Raw genomic sequence first — 24,566 nt, 5'->3', positions numbered from 1 at the left:
CTGCCTGCTGGGATCTGCGAAACACTCGTTTAGTGTAATTGGGCCAATGGCGCTTTCAGTTACACCCTCGCAACTAACTGAAATCGGAGCAAGTCTGGCAACAAAAACTGCAAACTTTTCGGGCCGGCCCTCGATGTCGACAACCGGGCCCCAAAACCCCAAGCCCCAGACCCCAGACTTTGCTACGGATTACCCCAGACGAACGTACATATATTTCTGCGTGGACGGGAGATATTTTTGGGCCAAAGTTTTATATTTTATGACAGCCAGACAACCCAACGGGCCGAGCGGAATAGTCAGACAGATGGAGGAGTGGCAGTCGGGCTTTGAGCGACACTTGCAGCTCGACGTTAGATAAACTTGGACGACAGACTGTATATAATTACAGTTAGATAGCATTACAGTTACACTTTCACTTGGCAACAAAAAGTGCCGGGCTCCGGAGTCGCACATGTCAACGAAAAAGTAAACTTTGAAGTGCCCTGACCCGGGGGTGACCCCTTTTAAAGTGTCATTGCAGGCGGAGATTGTTTATAGCCAGATAAAAGCCCAACCACAAGAACACTCGTGAGTCATTAAAGTAACATAAATTCGAAACAATCAACGGCCCAAGCAACAATTGAAATTTGTAATTATTTTTTAATTTAAAGGGGGCCAAGACAATGGACTTGATAATGCAGCTGCTGCTTAAACGAAAACGCGATTGAAATCATTTCACATAACCATTACTCGTATTAATTGCAATGCAGTACAGTTTTGTTTTTCACAAATCTAGAATCTTATAAAGTAGTATAACATCTAAAATTTCTAAACCAATTGAGCTTAGCGGGCATAAGCTTTAACGAATTGTATCGGCTTTGTTGTCATCTGTTGATCAATCGCAGCACTCTGACGAAATGGCCAAGTGATTCATAAATACGTTCACTCAGCTTTGATTATGTATCACCCACTCGTAACTGCAGTTCTGGATTCGAATCGGTTCTATATCAGATCTCGTTTGCTCTTTGACGCGCATCATCGCTGACAAATGTAACACTTAATTTTAATATCGCACATCATGACTGGCACTGCGCGTTGTTATTGAGTGTAAGATGATGCTGGTGGATGGGGAACTGGAAACTGGGATGTGAATGTGGATGAGATGCGGATGGGGATGAGGATGATGGTGCTGCCACCATATGGCCACAAACGTATACGCAGGATGGGGGGCGTTCGGATGAGTTGAGATGAAAGCGCATTGCCGCCCTGCCATTGAATCGCAAAAAAGGGAAACAAAACAAGTGGCACTCGAGGGCCGGAGAACAAGCCTAAACAAGTGGATGCCTGGCGATGGCTGGAGTTTGGGGCCGGCATTAAAATATGACTCTCTTATTTTTGCACAAATTATGCAGATATATACCGTGTGCGTACGAGTATTTGCAATTTGCGTTGCTAATTTGACAGCCGTCAATGGATTTGTCTTGCCCAACCGGGGGACTCCTGCGAAGGTGTTTCTTGCAAGGAATGGTTTGGGTCGCGTGCCCCGGGCTTTGATGTCTGAGCCGAAAGACTCGAGAATCGAGTCTCGAGCAGAGCTAATTAGCCAGTGGACCATGTGCCACCGGCAACGGCGGCCATCCCTCAGCACTCAACACTTGCCAGCCAAAAATCCCTGGGCAACAGCTGCCGCCGCCCGAAAATAAAATTTAATTACGCAGATTTTTACGCCTTTGGAATTGGGAGCGGAGCCCAGTGGAGCAGCGACTATTTCCTTTTGACATAAAAGTGCCCCTTAACAAGCGTTTCAACAAATCTGTCCGCACTTTTCACAATTAAAATGCTAAAAAGCTTCACAAAATTTAAATTTATATGCACGACCAAGTGCGAAGAATGTCGAATTTGTGCTGCTCTTTTGCACCCAAAGGGGAATGCAATTATCTAGAGATTTTTAAGCAATATATGAAGCTAAAAAAAAAGGTAAAACCTCCACATTGTTGTGGGGAGTACTTTGGGAATTTTAAGGAGATTTTTCTTCTTTTTCTAGTTTACACTCCCATATATATCTTTGTGATTATATTATATTTTAAAGCTAAAAGTATTCTAAATAAAGATAATCCCATTCATGAGCACATTATCGAAATAAATTGATTCTTATTTTTAACATGCATCAATTGCACTGAACTTGCATCGGCTGGGGTAGAAAATCAACTCCATGCAGCAATCATCGTGCTCTTGACGAGGCCGTTAACTTGATTTACGAGGGGTTGCACAAGTGGGGGGATGCGCAGCCCCAAGCACCCCTTTCACCCCCTTTTCGGTGACAGTGGAGCGGCGTGTCCGTGGCAGATCAAAAACAGCTGCGCTGCTAGAGGAGTGCTTAACACTTGCAAATGCCTTCTGTTCGGCGCTGTTCTTTTGACATTTCAACTGTCATAAATGGCAAATGCAGTGCCCCCAGCTTCTCAGTCCTCCCGGTCGTTCCATTCGAGCGCCTTTCATGCCCATGTGGAAAAGATTCACATGTTGGCCCCCGTTGATTGACATACAGCGAATGCTGAATGCAACTCAACTGCTCCTCCTTGGCCTCCAGTTGGTTCTGCAACTGCTGCAGTGCATCCGATTCATATCGCCCAACGTCTTGGCGTTCGCTGACTGACTGCCAACAATTGGCGTGAAGTAGTCGTAGCTGGATTCTGCATTCCTCGGGTTCCATGTGGATAACCCGCCTAATTAATTTCAATTAAAATGCCTAGACTGTTAGTCAAGTGGGACGGGGTAAATTCGCACGGACCTTTTAATTGATTTACTGCTGTCAAGTTATTTAGCCTGGAGACAGGCTTTCATCGGTAGATGAAAACATTATCATTATCATACGCAATTATAATTGCGAAACGAGTAGTTAATAAATTGTAGACTTAAGTGTTTCCAAGGAAATTGAAAATAAATATGTTGGTAGGCATAACAATGTAAATTTCTGCCTATTTGGGCTTAATACCATAACTACATATATAGTACAGACTTCTTACAGTATTCGTAAATTGAGAGGGGTCTCACGATCATAAAGGAAGTGCTTTTTCCCATTCACATATCGAGCAGAGAAAGCCTCGGGAAATTCTCGGCTCGCTTTAACAAACTGCCAACTTTGCATATGGGCAGCATTTATAAAAATCAATACTCCGCCTAGCCAGATGGGATGCAGCCAATGCTGCGATGAAGAACCAGGCCGTAGCCTCCATCCTGGCCAGACTGCGTTGTCATATAACTCAACGGCATAAAAAATGTCAACTGTCGGCGACACACAAAACTTATTTGTCATGCAATTTTGCCGAACGCCTTCAGAGGCGGACGGGAATGGCATTGGAGCATGGAGTACTTGGGGCAGGCAGGCACACATGCCCCAGGAGCTCTGGCTATAGGCAATAGGCGATAGGCAATCCATACATGTCCAACATGATAGGGGAACCAGTTTGGCAGTTGCTAGTCCTCCAACCTTCCAGTCTTCCAGCCAGCCATCTCGCCAGGCCGAGACATAATAACTTATGGCGATTGGGTGGCGGAAAATTGCCTGCTGTGGAATCAATAATGTCTATTGATGCAGGAGCAGGTGACAGCCCGACTCTGAGCGCCACTGACGCAGAAAAAGCAAAATTGGACTGCCAAAAAATATTTAAGTAATTAAACTAACAGTTTGACTAAAATCATTGTTAAAATAAAAATAAATTAAAACTTGTTTACCTCATAAAACAAATTTGGTGATCTTCGTAGTTTTTAAGCTATATTTTTCCCAGTGTTTGCATACAGTTATAGTTGGCTAAGCTGCTGGCTGAGGAACCAGTTGCTGTTGGCCAGATCGTTGACAACGGCCGGCTAATTGGTCAGCCCACTAAAATGGCTAAGATATGGGCTCACTTGACCGGCAGGACTTGGTCATATTTTGTGTCCCTAAATGGCTTAATCGAGGCCAGATTTAGCCCGGCTTAGCCAAAGTTCACGGCAGCTGCTGCTGCTCCTGGTTGCTCTTCTTGGCCAAGTCTTAACGTGGCCCATTAACACTTTAACGTGCCATAATTACCTGCGCGGACAGCGCGGCGAATAAAATCATGTACACGCGTAAAAATGTCAGCCAATGCCTTTTTAAAAGTCAGCGAGCAAGTTAATTGTGTGGCCCAAGGTAGCCCACTGAGGACCGGAGCTGGATACCCGACATAGCCAGCGGGGATTGCGGCCAGCACGGGGACAGTTGAGTGCAGATAGCTGGGAGCCCGGAGCCAGAGGCATCATCATGATGGTCGAGGCCTCTGACAAAGTTGTAAGTTGATGTTGTTTCGCCTGTTATTGTGGTTGCTTTGCTGCTTCGTCGACGTGCCACGGCAAATGCGAAAAGTGTTGACGTCCTTCAAGAACAGTGGGCTAGTCAAGTACTTTATGAAGAAAGCCACCCTCATTAGAAAAACACATGTATAAAGTTAATAAAATGTTAAAATAAGCAACCATATTAGAATTTTAATTCTAACAAATTGTTAGGTCATTCACAGTCTGTCTTATGTAAATTTGTAAAAAATATATCACTGGATATTAATTAATATTAATTATATTAAGACAGCTCTTTAAGGTCCTTAAAAAATTAACCAAAATCCACTGTGGTGAGAGACAACTCGGGATAATTACAATTCCACACCTTAATGTGCAGCAGAGGGCGAAAGGCGGCAAGACCACATCAACATCCACATCAGACTGAACGACAACGACGCGACAGGATCGTCGCGAATCGTTCCAATGCCAAGTCGTTAAGTGAATTCATATAAAAATTCCTTAAATGTCGCATTATGACAAAACGATCGTTTAGAGCAAGCACAAAGGCAGCCAGCGGAGCAACATGATTTTTATGAGGAACTCTCAAAAAAGTCGCAGAAATGTTAACTGGAGCTGGAGCTGCTGGTCCGTTCGATTGGCGGCTGGAACAGAAGGCTGCGTGATAAAAATGCTTAGGCTGGTAAACATGGCCAACATGACGGCGACCAAAGGAGCAAAATAACTTGCCCCGTCTGTTTATTTAGATGCGCGCAAACATTTTTTGTGTTTTCAAAAATATTCCGCATTATTTTTCTGGTTCTCTTTTACCTTTTTCGAATTCGGTCGAATCACGAACATTTTGTGTTGTCGCCTCTGCAACTTTTTCTGCCTTCCATTTGATTTTTTATTCGAGTTATTCTTTTTTTTTCAAAGTTTTGCTTTTATTTTTGGCATTTCTGTGGCTTTTGGTCATGAATCATGATTTATTTGTTCTTTTTTTTTTTTTGCTCCTTGCCGCGCAGGATATTTTCGCTTTTCGCGTAGTGGCTTTTTGTCTTCTTTTTCTTCGGCCGACTGCTGGCTGCCATAAGCCAAGTTTGGTATTCAGACGGGCGGCGACAAAAATGGCTTAGTTTGTTGCACACGTTTTGTTCCACCAGCTCCACTCGTCTGGTGGGAACGCGAGCCTTAATGCCACCACCGGATCCACTAGAACCACCAGCACCACCGTGTTCCTGGTGCTTTTTTTCAGATTGTCTGGCGGTGCGACGTCCGCCGACATAAATATGTATAAACGCAGTAGTTTGTTTGTCGAGTCGTGATTCGCAGTTGAGTTTTAAAGTCTAAGGCAACGCACGAGGCAAAAATTTAAATATTTCCACTGCTCGCTCAAGTAGCATGCTAGCCAGAAAGGGCATGATGGCAAAAAGGGGGGAATAAAATCAGGAAAATTAACAGAAGCGCTGTTGTTGCACGTTTCTGGCTATTGCAATGCGAATCTGCTTTCTACAGACTCCAAATGAAAGTTATAATGCTGGGAAGTTTCCTTCAAAGTAGTGCACAATATATCTAACATATAGATTTTTGAGTAACGAAACTGTAAAACTTTTACTAAGTATTATACAGATGTTAGTTAGAGAAACTAAAAAAACGGTTGAAGAAGTACTAACGATCCATTTACTGCGAATATAAGTCTTTTTGACATTTTAATACGTTGTCTGTACCTTCTGTAATGATCAATGTTTAAGGAGCTTAATAACTTTTAAAAAATATATAGAAATTGGTTTAAATATTCAGGCAAACTTTTTTCACTGTACAAGCTAGTTGAAAAAATAGTGTTCGTCTCTGAATAACAAGCACCAATATGTATAGGAAAAGCAGTAAGAAGTAGAATTCCTATGCCATTACCTAAAAAACATCTGTAAAAATGTTAGTTCGTTCAATATTTTCATTGCATTTCAGTTGCATAAGCATGGTGTCTGTCCCAGCGCAGCGAACTTGTTATGATTTCAACTTGTTGCACGTGAAATGCATAACGTTGGCCCGTCTTGGCCCGAAGTGGGAGAATCCAGACTGCAGACTGCAGGCCAAAAACTGTAGACCATAGACCGTAACCAAGGCACGTAGTCTGGCCGAGATGCGGAAGTTTGGCGATGCGAAACACTGCGAACCGAAATCAAACCGACGATGAAAATCGAAGCGGAATACTTTTTAATGCAATTCTTAAAGTGTAAGTGGCTCAATTGCCCGGGTTTAATTGGTAGAAACACTCTTCTCAGGCTGCTCACGTAGCAGCTTCAAAATTGCCAAACATATGCGATGAAGTGCCTCCCTCGCCGCTCCATCGTAAAAGGATGGAAAATTCAATTGAAAAGCGCCTGGCGGGCACATATTTTCCTCAAGCACGTCAGCTGCGTCATCTCGGGAAAAATGAATGAATTAGTGATTTAAATGAATAACGCTGGCAACATGTCGCACACTTAATATTCGCAGGAGATTGATTAAGTCTCTGGCTGATACCTAATAATTTTAATTTCCGACGCACACTTAATTCAGTTAGCTTGTTCTTCTCTTTTTTTTTAGACATCACCCAATTAAAATGCTCTGCACTGATGGACCAATGAGGCTTGGCAAATTAACTGCCAATCTCGGCATCATCTCGGCATAATCTCGGCAATGTGGCAATATCCGAGATGAGCGGAAAAAAGGAAATCGAAAAAATATAACTCAGTCAGCAAAATGGTGAGAGTTAAATCTGCTAGCAGATATTAAATAAAGCAGAAGTGATGACGTTTGCGAAAAATGGACATAGTACCAGCGGCGAACTGAGCTTAAATCAATTAATAGATGCGAAAATTGAATAATTGCCATCGCTTTCGCGGCAAAAACGAGTTTAAGTGGCCAGTTCAGGTATTCATTTCACTGAGGTCGAAAATGATGTGAGCATCAAACGAATGCCTGGTATTTAGTACTCATCCAAAAGATTTTGTTACTGTGGCTACAAAAAATTCGGATCGGATTTGTCGGATTGGTCGAGGTATTGTGCCATTAGTATTATTAATGCATATAATAGGATTCCTAGGAGGACTTTTGCATTTCCCTCTGTAAAATCAGTAAGCATTAGCTATACAACCAGAGCTTCTTGTGACTTGTTTCCGCATTGTAGCACAAAATACATACTTTAGACGTCATTTGATGAAAAAGGAGATTACAACAGAAGTCACCCGTGTTGACAAATGCATATTACAACAATGTGCCACTGGCTGTAATAACGCCACGTCTATTGCGCCATCTGGACCACGAGAAGTGCGGCAGCCAAAAGAGGCCAACGGCAGCATCGAAACAAAGCAATCGGGCGAAAGGTAGGAATTTATAACACAAATGTTGTAAACATGTTCATCACTTTTTGCCGCTTTTGCTTTTGCTGTGGGGCTTACGAGACAAAGGCCAAAAGCAGCAACAACGTGCAACATTCAACGTGCAGTGCGGCGAGCTCACGTGTTGGTGGAACACAGCCAAACAATACAGGCGCATTGCAGCGATCCAACAAAAAATAGTATTGTGCCCAGCAACAATTGGTAGTAAAATCTAACAGGAATCGAATCGTAAATACCCCGGAAATTCCTAAAATAACTATTAAGCAACTGTCAGGCCACCAAAATTTAATACAGATACAACATTTATGTGTTGGAATATCGACGATTTCAAATTTTTATTGAACTGGTGAAATCAGTACTAATGGAGCTCTAATTATAAGCTGGTTTAGATAATATCGCATATTTTTTAAAAATTATATTATACCTACTACCTGTTACTTTTGTTTGGCACTTATGTGCGACTGAGAGCGTTGTGGCGCCGGTAGCTCCAAATAATAAAAGGATGATAGTCAAAGTTTAATGACAGTTCAAATGATGTTGACACCGCAGTCGCAGTTGCATCTGCTGCAGTCGACGTTGCTGCAATGCTGCATTTTTCGAATGCAGGTATATGTTTTTGTTGGTACTTGCTGTGGGGGTACAATGATACAGTCATTAAGGATGATATATCGTGGTATAGGGTTCTTTAAAATCATTTTAAGAACTGAAATCGGTATAGCATACTATGACTTTATACCATATTACATCACTGAAATCATGTCAGTAATTAAAAGACAAACGAAAAAAATAAACAATGGTAGAGTATGGCATCTTCAGATGTATAAAAACGAGATTTTCACCGAGCTTTTTATACATTTTTTATGCATATCTTTGTTGCTGCTCTGTGAGCTCTGCTGCCGTTGATATTATTATGATGGTTGCAGGCAACATGATGTTGCAACATGCGCTTGAACATAATAAATTTTTATGCATGATTTCTCACATTGCATGTGATGGCTGGCACTTGATGTGCCACATGGGGCGTATGCGCGACGTTCGGCGACTGAAATATGCATTTAAACTCTTAAAGCAGCGCACAAGCCCTTAAATAGCATATAGCTTGCCCCCAAATGGAATCCAACTTCTTTAATCCTTCTTGGCGAATTGAAATCATTATCATATCATCTCCGGTGACTGACGAGGTGGGTCGTAAATGTCAAAAGCAAGATTATAGCTGGGAAAACTATTTGCAGAGATCAAAGGCCAGACATAAAATCTAAAAGCCAGATGGAGTGCTAAAATTATGGCACTTAATTACAGTGGGGATTTCGATATTATTAGCTGTAAGTATTAGTAAGCTTATCTTTGCAATAAGGTAAATGTGGGAAAATTTAGTTAATTTGCCTAGAAGCAAGTTAAAAAACTTTTTATCACCTATGAAGTGCCACTCATAAATTTTGGCAGATAATTTCCTGAAAGCAGATATTTCCACTGTGCGATTTCCGTATAAAACTCAAAGTCTGAAGAAGTGGGAATCTAATGTCTATGCAGACCAGAAGAGATCCACTTAATCCGCCGCCCGACAACTTCATCATCATTTGTCGGCGTAGAAACCAAAACATATGGAAAGATGATTTAGCATCGCATGCTCAACCGCCGATCATAGAAGGGATGCTGATCATGTGGGACTGGGCATTATAAATCGCCCGCCACTTGTGCATTATGCCGCTCAATCACTTTGCTCTGGGCTCTTTAATTGCAAAATCACATTAGCATAAATTTGTTAAAAACATTTCAAGTGAAATTATTGCACAGGCCCCTTATTCCGCAGAGATCCCGCACTCAATCCTCCGCCGGGCACAATGACATTAATAAGCAATTACAAGACAGAAATAGCAACTGCAAATTACTTCAAAAGGCTAAAAGCGAACGAGGCATCTGTATCTGCATTAGTATCTGAAGGCCTTTGGAGCCTGGCCGCCAGTCGGCGTTGGAGTAATGGCGTTATAGTGTGCCCCTTGCAGCCAGTTCATCATCATATCGGGGGGCATAGCCATACATCTTCATAGTGGAGGGACTGCGGAATGACCTCCAGTTAGCTGGTTGGCTCCGTTAGTCGTCGTCATCGTCATCATCGCCGTTGTTTCACCCATCACGGCACTGCACTGTTATGGCTTCAAGTGGCTTCATTCATTCATTCCATGTCCGTCTGGCTGCCTGCCCAGCATTTTCCCAGTTTTCTCGTCGCCCTGCGGATGATGAAAAACTAAAACTGACGTCGCTCCACGACGGGCACGACAATGAGCCGACTGTTTAATGTCCAACTTCAACTCCAAATCCAGGCGGCAGGAGGCCTTTGCTTTTTTGCCCGCCTAACAATTTCGCAAAACAAGAGCAACCTTTATTAGCACGCCAGCAAAAAGAAATAAATGTTAGTTGGTCTTGGCCAAGAAAAAGCGCCGCTGGCTGAAATTGGAATGTCCAATAGACGAAAGGGTTTCCCAACTTATTAGACTGAATAGTGACGGCTCTGCCTGCGGGCAGGATAACCAAGGGTTATGACTAGATTAGGCTGCGACTCGGCTGTTGAAAATGGCAGGGAAAAAAGAGCTCTAAGTTAATTATTGCAGACACATACACTAGCAAAAATAATTGAAGAAACCAACAACGTTAAGTAAATACTGAGAATTCGATTATGTTCTTCCTTTACTTGTTTTGGTTTTTTAATAAAAAATTTAAAAATTATAGTCCATTGAGAAGTATTTAGAATTATTATCTTACATTATCCCATTACTTTTGTGAGCCAGCGTTGATGGTCTCGAAATGGCAGACTGTCTGGAGGCTCGTTCAGATCTGGTATCGTAAAGCTTCCCAACTCCAGTGTCACCCACAGTTCCTCTAATTTGTTAGTCCATAACTCATTTCGTCTGGACAGGGAGACTCAACCGCTGCAGAAATGGAGCCCAGTTCGCCGGCCGTGCCACAAGTATCTGCATTTATGTTGCATACATTACGCAGCATTTGGCGTTTTATGGTCGCCACAGCAGCACACTGATTATTGCTGATAATGTTCCTGCCATACGGCAGTTGGCAGAGCCAGAAACTAGCCCAAAAAACCAAAAACTGTAGTGCCGCTGCCATATTGCCAATGCCAAAATGAAAATGGCCAACCAAAACGGCGGTGGCAGGAGCAAACTATCGCTGTTGCATCCCCATGTTGCTGGTTGATGTTGCTAGTGTTGCTGCTGTTGCTACTGTAGCTGCTGGCATAGATATGGGCGACAATTAAGTGTCTGCCGCATAATGATGTCGCTGTTTTTGCAGCACTAAGCAAACAGAATTCGCAGTTGCAGCGATGTTGCAGTTGCGACCGCAAGTTTTTATCACTACTAACCCAAGGATGCGCAAATAAAAACATAATGACTTCATTTCGCGGTTGCGCCAAAAATGGAAATCGGAAATGTTGCCTTAGAGATAATGATGAGAAGAAAACGAGTTTAGGCAGATGGCAAAACATGGTCTCAAAATTTTGAAAATTCTGTTAATTTTACCATAATTGTTCCTTAAGTCTACAATCGTTATACAAAAATAGATACTTGCTTTGAACGTTTTATGTTTTAATTTAAAAAAGACGGAATAGGCGTCAAACTTATTTTTTTACTCATAAAAACCGCGCATTTGTAACAAATGTTTGCTCAAGAAACTTCAGTAGGCATTTTCTTAAGCCTACCCCTGTAATATGAAGACATCCGCAGAAGTTTTATCTGGGGGGCCATTAAAAGTTGAAAAATATTTTGTTAACAAAAAATTAAAAAAGCCTTGAAGAGTGGCTGAGGGCTCTGCAAGTGGGATTCTGGCGACGGGCTGACCAATTCAATCGAAAATCCAATCTGGGCTGGGGACGAATTTTGAAGTGGCTCATATGTGGCGTTCCCACAGCAATTAAATTTGAGCCCAGGACGCGACTGGATAACGCACACAGAAAGAAAAAAAGTTGACATGCTTGGCAAACAAACAAACAAGAGTCGAGAAAAAAGGACGCCAAAAGACAACCGCAGACATGCAGGAACAACACATCGCATATGTGTGCCGCCTCCCCATGTCCCACTGCACAAAAAAGGACAATTCTGGCAGGACACAGCACTCAGCTGCTCTTTGGGTTTTGAAGAAGACATCGCAACGACCGCAAAAAGCAACGGAGCTGGCCCAAAACCCCGATCCACTTTTTTCTATGGTAGTCCTATAGTCCTAGGAACAACAACTGCAAACTAAAAAGGACAACGGGCATACAAATAACATTAAGCCGGCCAAATCGGCGAACAGACTCGTCCCCACTAGTGAGTGTCCTCGCCAAAGGATATCATCGGACGCTCGGAAGGTGAAAGCGCTCCATAGAGCCATGAAAATGACAATATACCCAGTCGTTTGCCCCCGGACCCTCTGTGTGTGACACAAAACTGGCATTAGGCAAGGATTTGCGTTGATTATGGACAGCAATGGGTTTCGGCTTTAGCCATTTTCGAATGAAAAGACAATGAAAGGTATCGCTCGACTTCGTTTTCCTGGCAATAAGACAATAATGCCATAAAAAGAGCTTCGATTGCAGGTGAAGCCCAGTTTTTGGATGCTCCTCTCCGTTGGCATTCGACTGATAAAACTAATTACATCCCATGGCTTAGGTGAAATGTCTGGGAGATTTATGCCCGGGGGTCAGCAAAATGCGGAAATTGATAAGCCCTCGTAGTGGCCGTTTTCTTAACGGGTTCCTTCCTGACAGGCTCCGAAAACTGAAGGTCAGGAAATCGACCCAATGGAGCGGTTAATATTTGGGAAGCAATAGATGAGGGTCCAGTTAAGATAATTATCAGTTTGAGAAAATAAATAAAACTAGTACGATTAATTAACAAATCATGACATTGTAGGTATTTTCTGTAATCATTCGAAAATAGTGGTTTAAAAAAGCCAACAAAAAATACAATTTGATAAGATTTTCCCAAGTTCTGTCTCACTTTTTATTGTTTTCTTAATTGCCATTCCAGACTTGAACAAGTTCCAGTCGTTAAATTTCTTTATTTTTCCTTCAGCCACATAATTTGCCTTTTGACATTAGACATTTCCTCAAGTGTTTCCGTTGTCAGTTTCAGCAGACATTGCCATCATTTAGCCGAGCATTGTGATAAACATATTTTATTATTAATTCATTAGGCTGTTTTTTAATGGGCGGCATATTTTTTGGTCTGCCACTTTAATTGTTAATTAGTTTAATGTTCAAGACACGGCCACATGGCCCAGCACCCAAAAATTGTCGCTCCCCATCCAGACTATTTATTGGACGTTCTAATTGGGAGAGTGCGTTGAATTGGAAACCACAGAAATTGGTGTGCTGCTGCTGTTGTGTCTGTCTGACTTCCACCACCTCCTTCCCCGTCTCATGGCACCCACTTTCCAAGGCCATAAAAAAGCCCAGCTAATAATTAAGAGCCGCTGACTCACCCACACCACCCAATCGCCCAACACCCAGCCACCCCAAATGAACATAAATGGGCGCAAATGTCGCCTTGGTTTTTCGAGGGGTTCCTTTGCTTTGAGGGCGTGCTAATCGTAAAAAGAAAACACAGACGAAATTATGAATTTGTTTGGCGTAATTTTACGCGCCCAAGACAACAGACCCGCGACCCCAAAAAAAAGAAGAAACGAAAGAGAAAACCCATGAAGACCCAAACCTATCCCGAACCGAATCGAACGGTGCTGCCAATAATGACCCAATTTGGTGCATCAAAATTTATGTTTATACCCTAGCCTTTCCAATATTAATATGTATAAAATTAACGAGGGAGGGAAGCCGGCGACAACGAAACGAAAATCGCTGCGCATAACAAGAAAATTACTTTTTAATCTTATGAGTCATTAGAAGACATTTTCGACTTTTCAACAATAATGCTCGGTCGCAAGGGGCGAGAGCGGAAAGTGGGAAGTGTGAATACCCGAGATAAAACCAAAAAAATAAGAGCTCTTTTCCCGCGATGTGAACCCGAATTTAGATACAAATTCGAAAATACCCACCTAAGCGGCGATGCTAAATGGGGAAACTCTTTCGTCTGATTTTGTGATGTGTGAACTTTTCTTGGAAGTCTCGGTGATAAGAACGGAATATGGAAATCGATCTGTTCCGGAGCGTATTAGTATAATGATGTCTGGTCTTCGATGGACACTCCCTAGCAAAAGCGAACGCCATCTTATACGATATCGGTTAGTAAAACAACATTTAGTTGCAGCTGAATGCCACATCTGATGGTGAGTGCCACACATGTGTCATGTGCCCCGCACAAAACATGTCAGTGCCCATTTCAATCTGGTTTCCTTTCCTGCCACCTTGTCCCGCCCAAATCTGCTGCCTTTGGCCACACAATGCCACAAAACCCGAACGAGTATAAAGGAAATTAATCAGATTTTTATTTAAACGCCCTTGGAAGGGCGTCACCCAGGGACATCGCAACGGTCACATGACCATTGTCCCTACCGAAACCCCACAACCTTTGACTCGGCTCTCCGTCTCTGAGCATTTTGTGTGTGTGCAATTTTTGTCAACATGTTCGGGCCATTGTCTTCGACCCCTCGCCCAAACTGTCAGTTTTGTCAGTTTCTGTGAAACTACCGAGACCCATGAATGATTTTAGCAGATTTTTATATATTTCTCTCCCTTCCTGCCAGAATCCGCCGCTATTGTGCTCGAAACCCGTTACGTTCTGCGTGCCATCATCCATCTCTAAGCATCGGTACATATATCCATCTATCTGTCCATCCTGCAGCAACATCCCCCGACCAGTGGTCCTCGCCCATGTGGTTAGTTTGGTTTTGTCATTACAATTGTTTGCGTTTTCCACCATCCAGAGTCAGTCCTTTGTTGGATCGCACTTCGAATGGACACAGACAAAGCATTTGCCAGTTGTGGGTTGCAAGTTGGCAGTTTGCAGTTGAAGCGGAAATCGCAAGAAAAGTTCCCTCGCAATGCAATATTTGGGGCCCGCAAATGTTGTACAACTACCGTTGTTGCCTAACAAACAATCGGCACACAAAATATTTGGCATAAGTTTAAGTTAAGTTATAAGTTTTTAAGTTAAAAATTCATTTTACCTGTCTCTTATATAACGTATTAATATAAATTTAAAAACTATAATATTTCTTCACTTTAATTGTCCTTTTCGTGTGGCTTCCGTTATCCTTTATACCTTTCCAATTCACAAACCCTTCCACCGCAGACAAACTGATTGCAAATGTGTTTTTGAACAGAAAACTTCCCAAAAGGGCAGGAGACAGTTCGCCACCGTAAATTCTCACTTATTTTACAGCATATTAGTTATGTGCCATAAACAAGATGCGGCGGTCCAAGTGGCGCCATGACCAAAACTGCAGCCAGGAGTAGAACGCCAGCGAAGCACAAAATTAGGGAAGCCGCCCACTCCTGGGCTTCCTGGTGCTTCACCAGGAGCTCCTCCGCCGCCAGCGCCATCATCATCAACCTGCGACAACTTGCAAAACACAAACGAAATTGTTCAATGGCGCCGCAAAAATGACCAAAATGCGATGCCAGCAGACGCGCCGCCATTTTATTTGCAGCAATGCCACTTCCGGCGGCAAGTAGTCTCCGCTCCTCAGCCTCTTATCCTGGAGGAGTCCGCTGGCCAAAAGCTGCAAATTGATGGCGACTGGCGCACATTCAAAACGCTTTCATTATTGTCATAAGCTTTTGGCCTGCTCCACGCCGCCTGCGATAGCGCTGAAAAATTCCTCAACGTACTTTTCGATTTCCGCTCCGTAATATTCAAGTGATTACGATGGCCAGAAACAGGAAGCAGCAAAGTGCGCCGGCCTGGGCAAGTTTTGCGCTGACGTGCGCTGATTTCACGACTCCCGATGCACAGAGATAATATTCGAGTTAAAAAGTTGGGTACTTGTCCACATAGAACTTGTATGTGAAAGATAATTTAAAAAAAGTTATCATTTTCTTAAATTAATGCAAGCTACTTAGTACCAAACTGTTAAACCACGTAATTCATTTGGCATTTTTTCTCTCCGTGTAGCTAAGAGACCTTGCCGCATTATTTGTGTTGCTAAGTGCGCCGGACTCTCGGTTCCCGATGCTCGGTTTTGGGTTTTCGGGTTCAATGACAAAGTTTACTACCACTAAGTATTTATAACTATTATTTATGAAGCCAGCGCCCACGACCCCATTTTAAATGTTCAGTGATGCGCAACGAATTTCTTAATGGTGCAATTTGGCGTTTTATGTTTGAAGTTTAGGCGAATGGCGATTTTCAGCGGCGGCAGAACCGATGGCAGAGGGTCCTGGATTTTTTCCTGCCGGTTATCGCTACGTGCATAAAGTTTTCGCAAACAATTATGGCCGGCTGGCAGACGACCAACCGACCAGCTAACCGCGCGGGCCGCCACCGGAAGTAAGGCGGTGGGCGGGGCAGGATCATGGCTGGAGGTCCTTCAACATTTGCGGTTTTTCATTAATTTCATGGTGTTATTTCCGCACCACCGCCTCGCTTCCGGCGCAATGTAATCGCGCTGTGTCGTATCTTATTGATTTGAAAATATGTTTTTGTAATTGAACTGGAAAGGGAGGTGAGAAATTACTGATTTGAAGAATGGCCTGAAATACCCGCCCAGTAAACTCAAATTTCATTTAACGTTAAGGAAGCACTGCAAAATACAGCTTAAAATTCCACGGCGAAACCGATATACTCAACACTTTGGCCCACTCGAAATGACAAATAACCAATACGCGGTGATAAAGTTGCTGCAGGGAAAAAAATGTTGTGAAAAACCGAAATTATGCCAAGCACTTAATTGATAAAAAACATCCGACACTTTGGACAATGGCCTGCCATCACGACACCTCAAATCATAACGACATAATGAATATGTGATTTTGTGCGAGTGCATTGTATGTATGTACGTGCGGCGGTCGCACTGTGCAAAGAATGAAAATTAATTGAAATTGCATTTTGCATTCCATTGTCTTCAATTAATTTTCATTTCACTCACTTCGGATGGCTTGTAATTCGATTTGCTGTGAAAATGTGCGCACCGAGACTTAAATTCATGTCCATATACCAGATAAAAGTGCATCGAAATGGTGCATATCTTATAGGGACGCGATTAATTTCGTACATTATTAAATTGAGCTAGCTGTTATTCACAGGATGAACTTGTTCCCATTTAATCCGAATTACAAACACATTGCTCCTCCGTAAAATTGCCTTCAGTTGCCACTTGTTTAAGCCCTGTGCATAATGGGCTCATAACTAGTTAAACTAACAGAACTCCATTATCCGGCAGCTGCATCCTTTCAGGATCCCGTTTCCCGGAACCCTCAATTACCGAGTTGCGACCGAGTCACCAGTAATGTATTCAAAATCTTTAATGTAATTAATGCTGTTTGTTTAATGAAAGTTGTCTGAGCCGCTTTCGCCCCGCACATATGCATTTTCCCTTGAAATGGTGCCAGTCTGGTCGAGGATATTTACCGAATTCAGCCAGGACATTGCAATATGCAAGCTTGTAGCGGACATGCAACAACATGCGGCCAGGACCCTCGAACACTGCCACTGCTACTTCGGTTATGCCGCGGCAATAACTAGTATTTGTGTTTATCGTGACTTTGGTGTGGTTAAATTTTACAGATTATGATGAAAAATGAACATAATAGGAAGATTACTTGTCTGGTGCTTCTTTATAAAATTTTTTCAAGGAAAGTTCCAAGAAAAAAAAAAGCGCAATCAATAGACAGAAGCACGAAATACGTCTAACAGCGAAGTCATGTTTACTTTCCGTGTGCTGTGTAAACTGGGCCCTGTTGCACTCTGCACTCGTATTCCCAGTGGGCTTCTAATCATCATCGACAACTGTGCCATAGATTTGTCCGTTTGGCTGTCTGACCATCCAATTCGGAAAGCAACCCTCGAATGCTCCGTGTGTGCGTGGGTTCTAATGCGCTAAAGTGCTTTTTCCGAAAAACAAGTTACACTTTGCAATTTGCACTAAATCCCACTTGGATGTGGCCAGGTCCGCCGTTCGACTGACTCCGGTTCTCCACTGGAGTATTCCGGCTGCATAGGCAGTTCGAGTTGTTTAGTCCTTCCTCTTCCTGCTTATGCCTGTCTGGGTAAGTGTGTACGTGAGTGTGGTGTGTGTGTGTGTGTGCGCAAATCCTTTGGCCGTTGCGTGGCAATTAAAAGGGATTTTCATGGCTAAAACGTATTTATTTAACACACACTCACATACCCGAGCTTCCTGCCCATCTTTGCCCCTGACTCTTCTCCAACTCGCTTAATATTTGATTTTTGATTTGTGGTCTTACGTAGCGGGTATGTGAAATGGCTCGACCCGCCCCATCTATCGTGTCCTCGTCAAGTACTCTTATTAATTACTATTGATTTTGCTTCCTGTTCGGTGTTAATGAAATTGATTCGAACGGACGCCGACTGCAGGCCACGAGAGTTGTGCGAAAGCCGTAAGGAAAATCGATAAATTCGCCGCAGTGGCATAGTTTTCGGGAAAGGTGCATTGAACCTGAGTTTCCCCGAGTTTCCCTCAGGTTTCCTGGGTTAAACGAGAGCGTTTCACAGTTTCACAGTCGACGATTCGTCACGCTATCCCATTCAGGTGGACAAAAAGCAGGGGGTGTGACAGACAGCATTTAGCACTATGTGATGGCGGAACAGGAATGATAATGGATTGGGCTTTGTACATATAATGGGGATATTCTCGCAGGCATTTCTCTTATTCAAGCTATGTATAAAAATTATAATTAAGGAAATGTGCTAATAGTCTAATGGCGTACAATCAAAATGTTGTTTCTGAAAAGCATTTATTCATTTTATAAAACAGGCAGCGGCTAAAAATTGTCCATAATTTTTTCAAGCTTGCGATTGTGTCATGTCATATGTAAAAATAGTAGTTAAATTGTTGTAAAAACATTTCAGATTGACCACAATTCCAGCTTTCCCTCTCGAATCACCGTTTTTCTATACCTCACATTCAAAGCCCATTCAATCGTCTGGCCATTAATTATGTAAAGTTTGCGAACAAATAAAGCGAGAATCGGCCAAACATATGACAACAATTTGCCAACCGTCCCTGTCCTTCTACCTTACTCTATCTTTTTGAATCGTTGGCAGCGTCAATATTGAATTTGAAATTAAAACGCCCCCCAAAATCGCTCGCCAAAGAGGTCCTGCGTGGCAACAGTTGTGCCAAATTGGCCAGCCGCATTTTTCCAACCCATCCCGGCCGATGAAATCTGCATGTGTTAATTACCGAAGCCGTGGTATGGGTCGTGGTCAAGGGCCACGAGACCTCCGGAGCTCGGAGTGCGGGGTCATGGAGGCGGAACCGAAGCAAAAAATTGTCAACATGGCGATCCAAAACCGTAGAAAAGCTGCCAGCACAAGCTGCTGTCCAAGCGACGCGCATTTGATTTATAAACCACCCACTCGAATTTGCATTTACCTCCAGCAAAAACAAATAAACGTCTAATCGAGTTGGTGGAAGGGCCGGAAAGGGAAGGGGGAAATTGGCCAGCATCAACTGTTGCCCTTCGCAGACAGACAGCAACAAATAATGTGACGTAACAGCTGCCCAGAGGGCGAGCGGCTAGAAAAACTGATGTCCGCCATAAACAAATAAAACTCAGTTCGGTCGAGAAATTGATTTTTTGCGCCTAATCAAAATCGAATTAATTTCGTCAGCATGTGACAAACAGCCTCCCATTTCGATTGTGCGTGGTGGCTAGGACTTTTCGGTTTTATTTCCTTTATTTTGGGGGGGGTGCTAGCGATAGCCCCAATTGATTAAATTGGCATGAAATGAAATTTATGTTAGTGTCCGTTCAGTTCGGTGGTTGCAAGGTGTTTTCCTCAACGGGGGATGATAGTCGTCCGAGTAGAATCCAAGTTCATTTGGACCCAGCCAAGGGTGGCTCCCAAATTCACGGTGTTGCGGCCAGATTAAAGCGCCCGTGAGAGTATTTTTGCGGTAGCTCAACTAGAATACGGCTTTATTTAGGGGGGTCGAAATATCTCAAAGATCCTTAGAGAAGCACGTAGACGCTAACAGGAGCTATCTGTGTTTTTCAGAACCCTAATGGGCGCTACCCTCAAAGGGAGGTTTAATTGGATTGATATCAAACTAGCCGAAGGGCAAAATCTATTGGGGCCTACAGAAAGGAGAGAATTTATCAAGATCTTTTATAAAGAACGTTATACTGAGTAAGTAACGTCTTTAAAACTTAAAGCTAAGTATAAATCTGAACTATTTTAGTGGATTAAGCTATATGTACTCATGTTCACATATGCCTTTACACCTGACCCTTTATTTTGAATAAATCTGACCAATATTTATTAAATATAAATACCCCTGTCACTGAAATCTAACGATTATGATGTCACTTTTGACATGTTCACATAGAAAAACTTCAACCTTTGACCTTTGTGCATTGCTTTCTAATGGAGAAAGCACCGTAATTATTTGCATTTTTTGAAAATGGATTAGAATGTGTCAGTGGGACATGCATAAATATGCGAAATTCTTTTTACATTTCAATCGATATGTTGTGCACATTTCCGCTTCATTTGGCTGATACATTTTTAATGTGTGTCGTACGCACATTACGCATACGCCGCGTGCAACCCAAAAAAATATGACTGAGCCGTCAGAATGCTGAGCAAACTTTAAATAAATGGTATTCAAAATGTTGCAAAAGCTAACCCATACACAAACATAAAGGATCCCACTCATCCATTTGTGTGTTTCGAATACCATAAAAGGCAGTCATAAAACCCTTTCCGCAAAACGGAAATCCCGCTTCAAAACAAACGCCATTAAAAACGAGGTCATGCTCAGTGGCAGGGCCATAGGGACATATATGCGGAGGATTCGGGGGGTGGATGGGGCTTTGGATTTTTGGGAGGATGAGCTGGTGTTTCAAGGACTGCCGAAAAGTCAAACAAAATTTACAGTCTCAAACTGCACAAAAATTTCAAAAGTTGTGGAGTAAAAAATGTACAAAAAATATATAATATTTTAAAAGTGCTCATAGGGAGGCGGCATAAAATATGGGCGCAAAAAGTTCAAGTTTACGAGGGGCGGTGGGCGGATGAACGTACGTATATATATCTGTGTATATATGAGAGTGTGCTTTCTAAGGTATTTATTTTCATAACGCAGCACAACATAAGGAAGCAATAAATTTAAGCTGACTGACGACAGTTTGCATGTGGATGATGGCATGGGATGGTGGCTCAGGCGAGTTCCGGGGATAGGGTCCTGGCAAGGATATGCTCTGTTATGTCTGGCTTTGGCTTTGGCTTAGGCAGCCTGCTGTTATGCCCCCGAAACCCCACCCCACAGCTCGGCATGTGTCGTAGGTAAAATGCCAGCAGTCGTGTCTGCACATATATTGCATAGTTATTGTTTTAAAGCCTTAGTCACACCCCCTCGTCGTCCCTAGCCCCACCACTTGGTCTGCGTCATTTAAATAAATTTTATGCAATTTAGTTAAGCTGCTCTTTCGCCCTGCCCCACTCCCTTGCCTCTTTGACTGGCTGCTGCACTTCGACTGAGTGAGTAAATGTCATTTAAATTTCTTGTGCCTTCTCGCTCGTCAGCAGCGTATGTGTGGCATTCCAATTTCTTTTCGTCCTGTATCGCACATATCCCTTTTACAATCCCCAGCACTGCTCGCAATAAAATATTTAAGAAGAGGCGGTAGCAGTGGGCTACACTGACAAAAACAAAGATAAACAAAATATAAATGGAAACTGTAGTATGACTTAAGCAATGGCTTTTGATGTAGCATCTGTTACAAATTTGAAAACAATTAAATATTAACTTTTATTCAGTTTTCCTATCTAAATCAAAAGTGCCTAATAATATTATTTTTACTAAACCCAACAATTGGGTCCCTCACCTTTTTTCCACCTGCATTGGAGCTCGTTACCTCCCATTTGTGTTTGGAGAATTCTTTCTTTGGTCTTTTCACCCACACTCCCCAAATCTTGTCGTATGTCACCGGCAACTTGACTGAGTTGTTAGTTTTACTGTACCTCTTGTCTCAGTTGTTGCCGTTGTTGCTGCTGTGTTTGTTGTTGCCGCTCCATCACATCATAAAAACGTGTGTGCTATAGGTTTCCTCTCGAGTTTTTGTTATTGTCGCCGCTGGTTCGGGTTATTTATGTTTGCCATGTTGCGTTTGTCAGGTTTTTGCATTTGAAACAGACGCGCTTGAAAGCGTTATGACTTAATTCTTATATGGCGCTCCGACATGATATGGATGCATAATCCGGAGAAGCGATTCCGCTGGGGAAAAGGACACTTTAAGTCACCTTTTTCTCTGGCAAACATTCGCAATTACATTTTGCAACATGAAGTATTTACATGGCAAATTCAATTGTTGTCAATTGTGCTGCACTCAGGCAACCACTACTACTGCAGCATCCTTTGCTAATTGAATCAAACTTAATTAAAAATGTCTTGACATGGCATAAATCTCCGAGGACTTTCCCACCTGCACAGGTGAATAAAAGTAAAGAAGGGCGAAAACATATGCCAGCAGCTGTTTTGCTTCCGGGCGGCCTCAACTATTTATTTGCACAAAAAATATAGCAAATGTCAAATGTGTGTTTACACAGCCCGAATGCGAATACACACACACACTAGTACGGCAAAGGAAAAGGTAAAGCTCTGAGCTGCCTTGAAGAAACAACAAAGAAAATTGCTTTAGTAAATCCTAACGAAAATAAACACAAAACAGAACTTGAGTAGCAAAGCAAACAGAGCCCGGAAAAGGTGCGCCCAGGTGGGCTAGGGATTGGTCGGGTGGTTTTTCCTTTTTAGGGGGCTGCAGATCCACATTTGCAAAAGTCAAAAAGGGTTAAGGCAAGCTCCAAGTGTTTATTATGTGTGGGTGCGAATGAGCCCCGCTCCTGCCGACTTTTCACCCATACGTGAGAGCTCTCATATTGCCCTGCCCTATGTATGACACTTAAACATGCAAAGCTGCTTGCCAAGATGATTTATATTAGCCATGATTTCCAGCCATTTTTAGCACTCTGCGCTCACCCCGTTTGGAGATCTTTCGCCGGGCGTCGGAGGTGTTGATTGTTGTTGAAATTTCTGCTGGGACAGGACGAAATAAGTGCTGTGACATATTTCGGGCCATGATAATAAAAAGTTATTTGGTTCCCTCTCTCTAAGGAGAAGTGATTACATGGCCAGGATATTGTGCGAGTGACTCTAAGCAGCATTAAGGCATAGAGCGAAAAGCTGACAGCTATATCTGCCAAGATACAGGTAAATTCTTACGTATATTACATACAAAGGGAAATGTATACCCGAAATTAATAGCTGCTGACTGCGAAAATTGCAAAACTTGATCCGCAATGTCTTGTCGCACTCATAACCATGGATTATGCAGGCCAAATGTTGGTCAACTTCTTCAGTGAAAACAATTACATGGCCACAAAGTAAACTCGAGGGCCACGCTACGTATACGTAATGCGGAAATGGGCGGTTGGGAGATGGCCAGCATAGAATAGCCACACACAAATACCCCAAATACACACGGTCGCACTCGGGCTATCAAATTAAGTAATTGCATAATTGTTTCACTAGCATTTTACTATGCCCACGGGTGGCCAAAGTGACGGAGACATCCAACCATCCAGCCATACACGCCACCACCCATCCACCCTCCTCCTTCTTGGCCTTTTATGTGTGTGCCAAGTTTCTTTTATTTGCCTTTTGGTCGATGGCTAATCCCCGCCCCCTCTGCCTTTTGCTACGTGCCTGTCTTAGAGTTTTCGTGGCTTCGGATCCGCCCACTACGCCTCCTTCTTCGCCTGCTCCCCTCATAAATCAGCGTCAAATCGCCGAGGTCTCAGTCCGTAGCCACGGACTCCGTAGTTTCTAATTGTTTTGTTATAGACACATATCCGTGCCGTAGCGTGGCCCATTCGAATGTAAAATGCAAATGCCTGCAGACCGCAAATGTTGTAAATGCCCGCCGCACCTACCAACCATCCCGCTCATGCCACAAAAATGGTGCACCTGAGTGGGACACACAGGCGATTGCACCTGTGCACAGTGGAAAAGGAATTCATATATTTTCTAAGTATTTGTCTATATTTATTTATTTAAAATATAACATATTGCAATATTTAAATTTTTAAGGTTCACAGAGATACAAATTCTGGTTGTAGGATGATGGACATATGTTGCAAACAATATTGTTGCAAATAATATTGGATACTTGGCCTACTGTGCTGCGGTCAGGCAACTTTGTGGTGGCCACTTGAGCTCCGAGCTGGCAGACTAGTGTGCCCGGCGTGATAAGGCCAACAGAGCGGTCAAATATGGCGCTAGCATTATTACCCACGGCCGAAGGATGTCTGTGTTTGCTGGTCAGAATCGGATTGAGCGTGTGAATGCGGCAAGGCAAGCATATATGTATGTATATACCTATATGGACTTACGGGAGTGGGATGTCCTACTGGCCTTTTGTTTTGGAAGAAATTTAATAAAGGAACCAAGGCCGAAGTAAAAAAAATTTTAAAATTGTATTCTTTTTATAGTGACCGTTTACTCTGAAAAGATGATAGTCCTGTAGGTCCATAAATAAATCAATTGGTTGTCCTACTTTAACCATTCCTAACATTTTCATTTCTGCATTCCGCTGCCTCGTAGTTTTCCCCTTTTTTACCATCACAGCGGTTTTTCATGGCTGTTTATTTATAACCCATCCATATTGCACTGTAAATCGAACATTTATCATTCATAATTACTGGCACTAAGCTCCGATTGATCTACTCCTTCTGAAACTGAAGACGTGCCGCTGGATCTGGATTTATTGTGTAGTCATTGGGGCAGCAG

At 42.8% G+C, this 24,566-nt stretch overlaps 1 long non-coding RNA gene across 2 annotated transcripts; it reads left to right on the top strand.

Annotated features, from left to right (window-relative positions):
* Window positions 1-7,211: 7,211 nt before the first annotated feature.
* Window positions 7,212-24,223, top strand: LOC123327112. Of its 2 annotated transcripts, none has more exons than XR_006541581.1 (3): window positions 7,212-7,385; window positions 7,439-7,634; window positions 23,868-24,223. It is a non-coding gene; the product is annotated as an uncharacterized LOC123327112 (long non-coding RNA). The 2 variants fall into 2 exon arrangements; XR_006541582.1 differs by lacking the exon at window positions 23,868-24,223 and adding an exon at window positions 19,775-20,011.
* The last annotated feature ends 343 nt before the right edge of the window (window positions 24,224-24,566 follow it).

The sequence above is a fragment of the Drosophila simulans genome, chromosome 2R, assembly GCF_016746395.2.
Source record: "Drosophila simulans strain w501 chromosome 2R, Prin_Dsim_3.1, whole genome shotgun sequence".
NCBI classification, from domain to species: domain Eukaryota; kingdom Metazoa; phylum Arthropoda; class Insecta; order Diptera; family Drosophilidae; genus Drosophila; species Drosophila simulans.
The sequence above is the reverse complement of the archived record's forward strand: the minus strand, read 5'-3'. Positions and strand labels throughout refer to the sequence as shown.